Source organism: Zophobas morio, unplaced genomic scaffold (genome assembly GCF_036711695.1).
Source record: "Zophobas morio isolate AGI-343-1 ecotype UQ-CSIRO unplaced genomic scaffold, CSIRO_AGI_Zmor_V1 ptg000006l, whole genome shotgun sequence".
NCBI lineage: Eukaryota > Metazoa > Arthropoda > Insecta > Coleoptera > Tenebrionidae > Zophobas > Zophobas morio.
The window spans coordinates 5,478,883-5,485,704 of record NW_026972111.1 but is presented as its reverse complement, the minus strand read 5'-3'; positions in this window follow the sequence as shown (position 1 = coordinate 5,485,704).

The following is a 6,822-nucleotide window of genomic DNA, read 5'->3' as shown; positions in this document are numbered from 1 at the left end:
TCAAAAACACAAAATATCATTCGGTACGTACTCGCTTTGAGAGGTACGTCCGAGAATCAATGTTTCAAAATTGGAGTCATAAACATAACACAAAATCAGCATAAAATCCCATTTGCCCTTTCGAATCCACGACGACAATTATTGCGCTGATTATTTCCAAAGCGGCTCAGTCTTTAAAATTTAAATCTTGAATACTGCCCATTACTATCTATTTAATTTAAATAATAATTTAAGAAGAACCATCCCTTAAAAACAACTTAATTTAAATATGACAAACTTCATTTTTCATTTGGGATTTTTGCATACACGAAATTAGTTGCCAACCAAATTATTAGATTTACATAGCCTACTTTTGGCTCACAACATCTTCAACGGTATATATTTGTGTTTAAATAATTAAATTCTAGAATTTGATAATGTGTAAGTCAATGATCAAAGCTTGTTTCGGATGTGTCTTTGTGACAAGATTTGTAATTAAACTCCTTTTCAATTCAACACCAGGCTTACATGACATTGTTCATCAAACATCAAAATGATGAGCACATCATCGCCTGAGAGGTTAGCGTTTAATACAAGCATCTACTGTGTTCTGAGGAGATGGGAAAATATTACATTCAAAGTAGTAGCACTATTAGTATTATCATTATCCCCAATTTGTCCAGTCGGCCGTAAAACTGTTTCTTTATGTCATGTTAAAACTTTTTGTGGGTCGCCGCCCACCACTCGTTTCGAATAAATACGCAAACATCCCCCTGCTAGGCCCATAAATCCGCGCCGTCATCTGTAAAAGTGCCCATGCGATGTAGTAGGGTTGCAAAAAGTATAAATCTGCGTCGGCAGCGGGTGGCGGCGTCATCAGTGGTGGATATCATACGCCGGGGGCGGCAAGGGTTGAGGTATAGAGTGCACTGGTGAGAAATTGCAGTCGGGACGAAAGTCGAAATGAAAATAGTAAAACGTTATTGGCTGCTGTCAGCACGTCGAGAGTCTCCGAGCTGCGGCTTGGGATAAATATTGTCCATTCATATTCATAGCTCCAGCTATATCACAGTGTTTTTATTCGCCGGATCCGGTGGAGTTTCTAAACTTCGACGTGGGGAAAATGCACCTGACTCACTACCGTGCTTTTAATTTAAGTTTGTCGCTGCCCGTTTTATTGCTGTGTGGGTTTTATGAGGAGAAAATGAAAATATTTGACCGTTGCTTCTGTGTTGGTGCTTTTATTGGCTGCGAGTGGTATCACTTGTTGACAGTTTTCATGTTGGAACGTCAGTTTAAAAACAGCCGACGCGGCATTCCATTCGATAAATAAAATTTGATCCAGTGGGAATGTAGCAGTTTCATTTACACAGATAGTGTAAATGTGTCGAGTCAATATGGTGTAGTTTGTTGGTTTTATTTTCAACTCGCCACGTTATTTGAGGGGAAAAGTAATAGAATGGGTGTCAAGTTCTTTGTGCATTGTGCTAAATTGCTTGATCTTGGAAGTGTTTAACCGACATAATGGAAGACACCGTAAATTGCACTGCCTTATATCTTAACCGAGCTTAAGTTTGTAGACTTCGTAAAAGAGGATTTTAAATTGAACACCACGGTGTAGCTCCTATAGTGGCAATAAATTAAAAACCAGTTTCAGCTTCAAATTTACTACTACGTCTACCTTACTCATCGGGAAATCACATAATTTGTAGTCGAGATACTTTAACAAATACATAATCTACCTGAAGCGATTACAACTATAAACATTTATGGGTTTCACCCAAATTCCACAATCTCCGCAGGATACCTTCACGCATACCGCGCCATACTGTGTCCACACTCCACCCCCTACCTCCCCATCACGCCGCCCCTGCATCCGCCAATTAGCGCAATAAATTAAGCACCACGTTTCGGGAATCTGTTCGAACAAAGCGGCATCAGTGTCACGTCGGCTACAGAGGTGACGTCACTTCCGTTCCAGCGAACTCGTTCAATTGAAATATTTAAACAATACGGTGTTGACACGGGGAAATACCGGCGAGAATTTACCAAGAATGTTTTAGTTGGTGAAGTTCGCCAGCCTGTGTAATGAATAATGTGCGTCAGCGTATTCGATCTAATTTAATTGTTTGTCTTGGAAGTCGTTTGAAAAGCAATCGAAAAAAGCGAGAGGGCGTGTTTAAGTTAGGGACTTTAGTTTTTACGCTATGATGGATGGCGGGAATTTGGGGAGGAATGTGAGTTATGGCGTAATTATTGCGAGGGTGTGCAGCCGTGCAACAGTCTTAATATCACCTGGGATGCGGACATTTGCATTCGTACTCGTGTGGCCTTGGTTTAATGCATTTTTAGGATGTTTTCGTTAATTATTGTTATTATGCGATCTTCTGTAAGTGATTAGCGTGGTGAGAACACTTGAAGACTGAGATTTGTGACTGACTGCGCCAATATATAACGACCACGTTTAGCCACGCCTCTACCCCCACTCTCTGCAAGACGCACACACAGCAGTGAACTCGGAATATCATCAACCGTTATGTTTCTTTGTATTTTATAATTTAAAGTATATTTTAAAACCTATTGACCCCCTTAATCCAGCCCTTCCACAACACCGGTCCCTTGCGCTTCTCCCTTAACAAATCCTCATTCTCTCCGCCGTATGTCGATTGAAATCGAATCGCGACAGCACAATATAATTTTATCAGAGCCTTACGCCGTCTAACGGAATGCCATTCGATGGTTTTCATTGTGCGACTATAAGTTCGAGGGCGGCTTATTAAATTGCGACGGAAGATTACATTCAATTTATTCAATTCTTTCGTCAGACGAGAGAAGTTTAAACCCGAAAGCCAATTATTGTTTCGAATTGAGGTTTCGCCAAGTTCGAATCGATTGAAGAGAAATGAAATAAATTTATTCCCGCTACCTGCGATAAAATCGGCGCTTTAATGAACGGGTCGCCAATGAAAGATTGGGTGCAGGCCCGGTAGGCCACCAAATGGGCAAATGTGAGAAGTAGTGAGGATAGTTTTGGGTTTATCTGTAATTTTTACTACACAGACTAAAACTCACTTTTTCTTATCACAGACATTTGGCTTTACATTAAACTCAACGGTGGTTTATTTCAGACTATAGCCCTAGCCTTAACGACGTACAACTGCACGGTTTTATGTGCCGTGTAAAAACGACTGCATTTCGTGCAGTCTTGTTGACGAAGTTTATTTCTGCCCCTAGTGATAAAACAGTCGCTTTACGAAACGCGCTATCAATAAAGGATTGGGTTTATTATGGAACATTGCCGATACCGGGCTTGTATTAATCGAGTGCCCGTAATCCGAATATATATTTCATCAATTGCAGCCGGGGTGGTTCTAACAGGTGGGCAAATTTATACTTATTTCTTAAGTGGGGAAAGGTGAATTAAAATTGTCCCTACTGAATGTGCGTCGTTCGTTACGAAAAAATGTATGACTCAACTATTGGGAAATGTGGTTTCTGGCACGAAGCGGGGTAGCGATGTAGGGTGAGTCCCGAAGATTGTAAAACCCGAAATCTGAACCAACTGTTTCCGTCGTTGTGAAAATTTAATGGAAAATGACCGGAAGGTCCAGATATACACAGAAGAGGGATAACGTGATGTCATTATCAGTTTAGGTCATGACACTTTCAGCCATGAAGATTTTCTTTAATATTTCGGTTGTCTGCATTTTGTGGATTTTTCTTAAATTATGAGTTTAATTAAATTTGGGCGACTTTATTCATTGGAAAAATTTGATAACCAAAGTTTGAACGTTACAGCGTTGTTGTTTAGGAGAACAAAAGAGTTTATGCGAGCCAAGAATTGTATTAACATTGCTAGTGATGCTTTTGCTGTAAGGTTATTACAATTTACTTGCATTTATAAAAATACATCATGTTAAAATTGACATACATAGTTGACTGACCATTAATGTTTGTGTTTTTTTGTCAGGTTAGCAACTTATTCAAAATATTATGCTGGCACCTGATTGCCAATTTGAAATTTATGACACTTTAGTGAAATAGTCTCCGATTATTTTCAAGGAATACTAGGAGATTCCTTTCCTTTCCAGGTTTTTCATGACTTTATCACAAGGCGCTGTATCGACCATGTTTTCTGTTCTTGTGTGCTGTCGTGTTCATTTCATCTGCTTTGTTTTGTGTTGCTTTTATTACGTCCGCTGTGGAGGGTCCTTCCCAAAACCCATATTGTCGATAGGATATATCATATCTCCTTTCTCCACTAACGTTTCCTTGATCCTGATGGTAATCAGATCAGCTTTCTAATCGTTTGTCTTTTGATCGTTTCTCCAGGAGTACCAATTTGGCTACTTTCCATTCTGCGAGAAATTTCCCTCTTTCTATATTCCATGAAGAGTGGTCCTCTGTTTTCTATATATTGTGTTATGTCTAACACATATCCAATTCTTTTATACTCTTTACTTAATTCGGCAATTCTTCCTCCCACCACTAAATTTCATTTTAGTTTTTGCCCCTTCTTGCACGTTTTTCGTTTTCGTGTTCCCCTTTTGCTTCTGTTTTCAATTGTTTCTACTCATATTTTTCTAATCCTAGTTCTATTATTATTTTCTTATGGAAGCTGAGGTTTTCTTCATCACTCTTGTCATTATATTTACGGATGCTGAGGTTATGTCTATATATGATTCCAAATTTCCTTTGACGAAAGTGGGTTTAATGCCTTCGTTTACGACCATTAGTTTGAGTTTCAATGCAATCATTCCAAGAGGCGCTCACCCCATTCGTCTTCCACCGGGCCCTTCCTGCTAAGACTCCTTTACTATGTCCTTTGCTACTCGAACCCATTTCTTCCAAGAATGTTTCTATTCTCGTCATATCCCGAGTTTTTTTTCCACAGATGTGCTTTTCCGTTCTCGTCTTTGATCTACCTCCTATATTCCGCGATTTTTTCGTCTACCTAACCTGAGTTGAATCAAATCAACCCGACAAGACACGACCTGACATGACATGACCTAACCTGACCTGATCTAACCTTTCTTTTGTGTTAGAGGGGAAATCCATCATGGACTCCCGAAACTTAATTCCTATCGTCCGGGAAGTGCCGGATTCCCATCGGGTAGGACCTCCCTGTCAATGCTTATTCCTTTCTACCATCAAAAACGTCAAATTTCTCACGCTCAGGTCACAGGCCAGCTTCTCCGGTGCGTTTCTCTTCTCGTCATTCCATTTCTTGCATTGGAGGAATATTGTGTGTTCCGACGTATCCAATTCATCGCAGAAATAACATTCATCACTTTCTTCTTTTTCGATTTTCCGGAGATAGAAACTGAAACATCTGTGCCTGCTTAGGGTCTCTAGTACCTCGACGAAGTTGTCTTTTGTCGACTTCTCCTTCATACCTTCTTTTTCTTTCCGTGGTCAACAGGTCTATTGACGGAACCCCGCCGGTTACCATTAGGACTTCCGTGGAATTCTTAAGGTCTTTCTTCTCTGCATTCTTTCCTTTTCAAAGTAGCACTTCAGCTTGATGCCAGTGTACCCTGTCGTAGAAAATGTTCCAACTAAGTTCTTATATTCTAGGTAATTTTTTTTTCTTTTTTGCTGTCGGTTATGTTTTTTGGTTCTCCCTGACGGTTTTTCTCTTAGGATGAAAGCAACCCTATTAGCAGTTAAAATAACCGACAAGATGAAGTTGATTGTAGTCGACGTATAAGGTTTTCATTTGCCAGAATTCATTGTAAAAGAACTTACGATATACGATGGAATTAACACAATACATGAAACTTTCAATCCTACAAAAACAATTAAAAGAATTGGACGAAAGCACCAAGAGACAAGGTAGATATTGTCAGGTGTGGGATTCGAACCCACGCTCCCGTTCGAGAATCAGAGCTTAAACCGAGCTTTAGACCACTCGGCCAACCTAACTACACTTAAATGTTGTATTTATAAATGTGTAGGGGAAAAGTGCCTAAAATGATCCCCTCAGGTCAAATGATCCCCATCAATTGTAAGAAAATTTGTGGCTCCATCTACCAAACATAACACTCATTTGATTAAGCGCTCTGTAATTAGTACCTTCTGAACGTTTGATGGCGTTCTGTGTATTCTGCACAGTTTTGTGCCATAATATGTAAAATAAGCACCTCTGATATAAGGTAAGATATATTTTAAAAGTCCATTACTTCCATTTGAAAGGTCTTATAGCGGTGGTAGTTGTTTTGACAGAATTAGATACATTTCAGTCGTAGGTTAGTTATGATCTTTTTACCGCATGTAAAAATTGAAGGTTAGTTTACAATTTTTGAATGCGGATATGCTACCTAAGGCGAAATGATCCCTTTTTCTTGAGGCAAAATGATCCCGGATCATTGGGCGGGGCTAGTACCTGCTAAGATAAGACTGATTTTTGCAAATCATATACCCTCTAAGAAAAGAGAGGGTGGGTGGGCGGGGCTAGTACCTGCTAAGATAAGACTGATTTTTGCAGATAACATATCCTCTAATCCCGCCCACCTACTCTTTATTTTCTTTGAGGGAATACCATTTGCCAATATCAGTTTTATCTTAGCAAGTACTAACCCCACCCACCCGCCCGTTATTTTCTTAGAATGTATGTTATTTGCCAATATCAGCCTTATCTTGCCAAGCACTAGCTCAGCCCATCCGCCCTTTATCTTGTTAGAGGGCTAGTACCTAATAGGATAAGACTGATTTTCGCAAATGACATATCCTCCAAGAAAAGAGAGGGTGGGTGGGCGGGGCTACTACCTGCTAAGATAAGACTGATTTTTGCAGATGACATATCCTCTAACCCCGCCCACCCACCCTTTAGTTTCTTCGAGG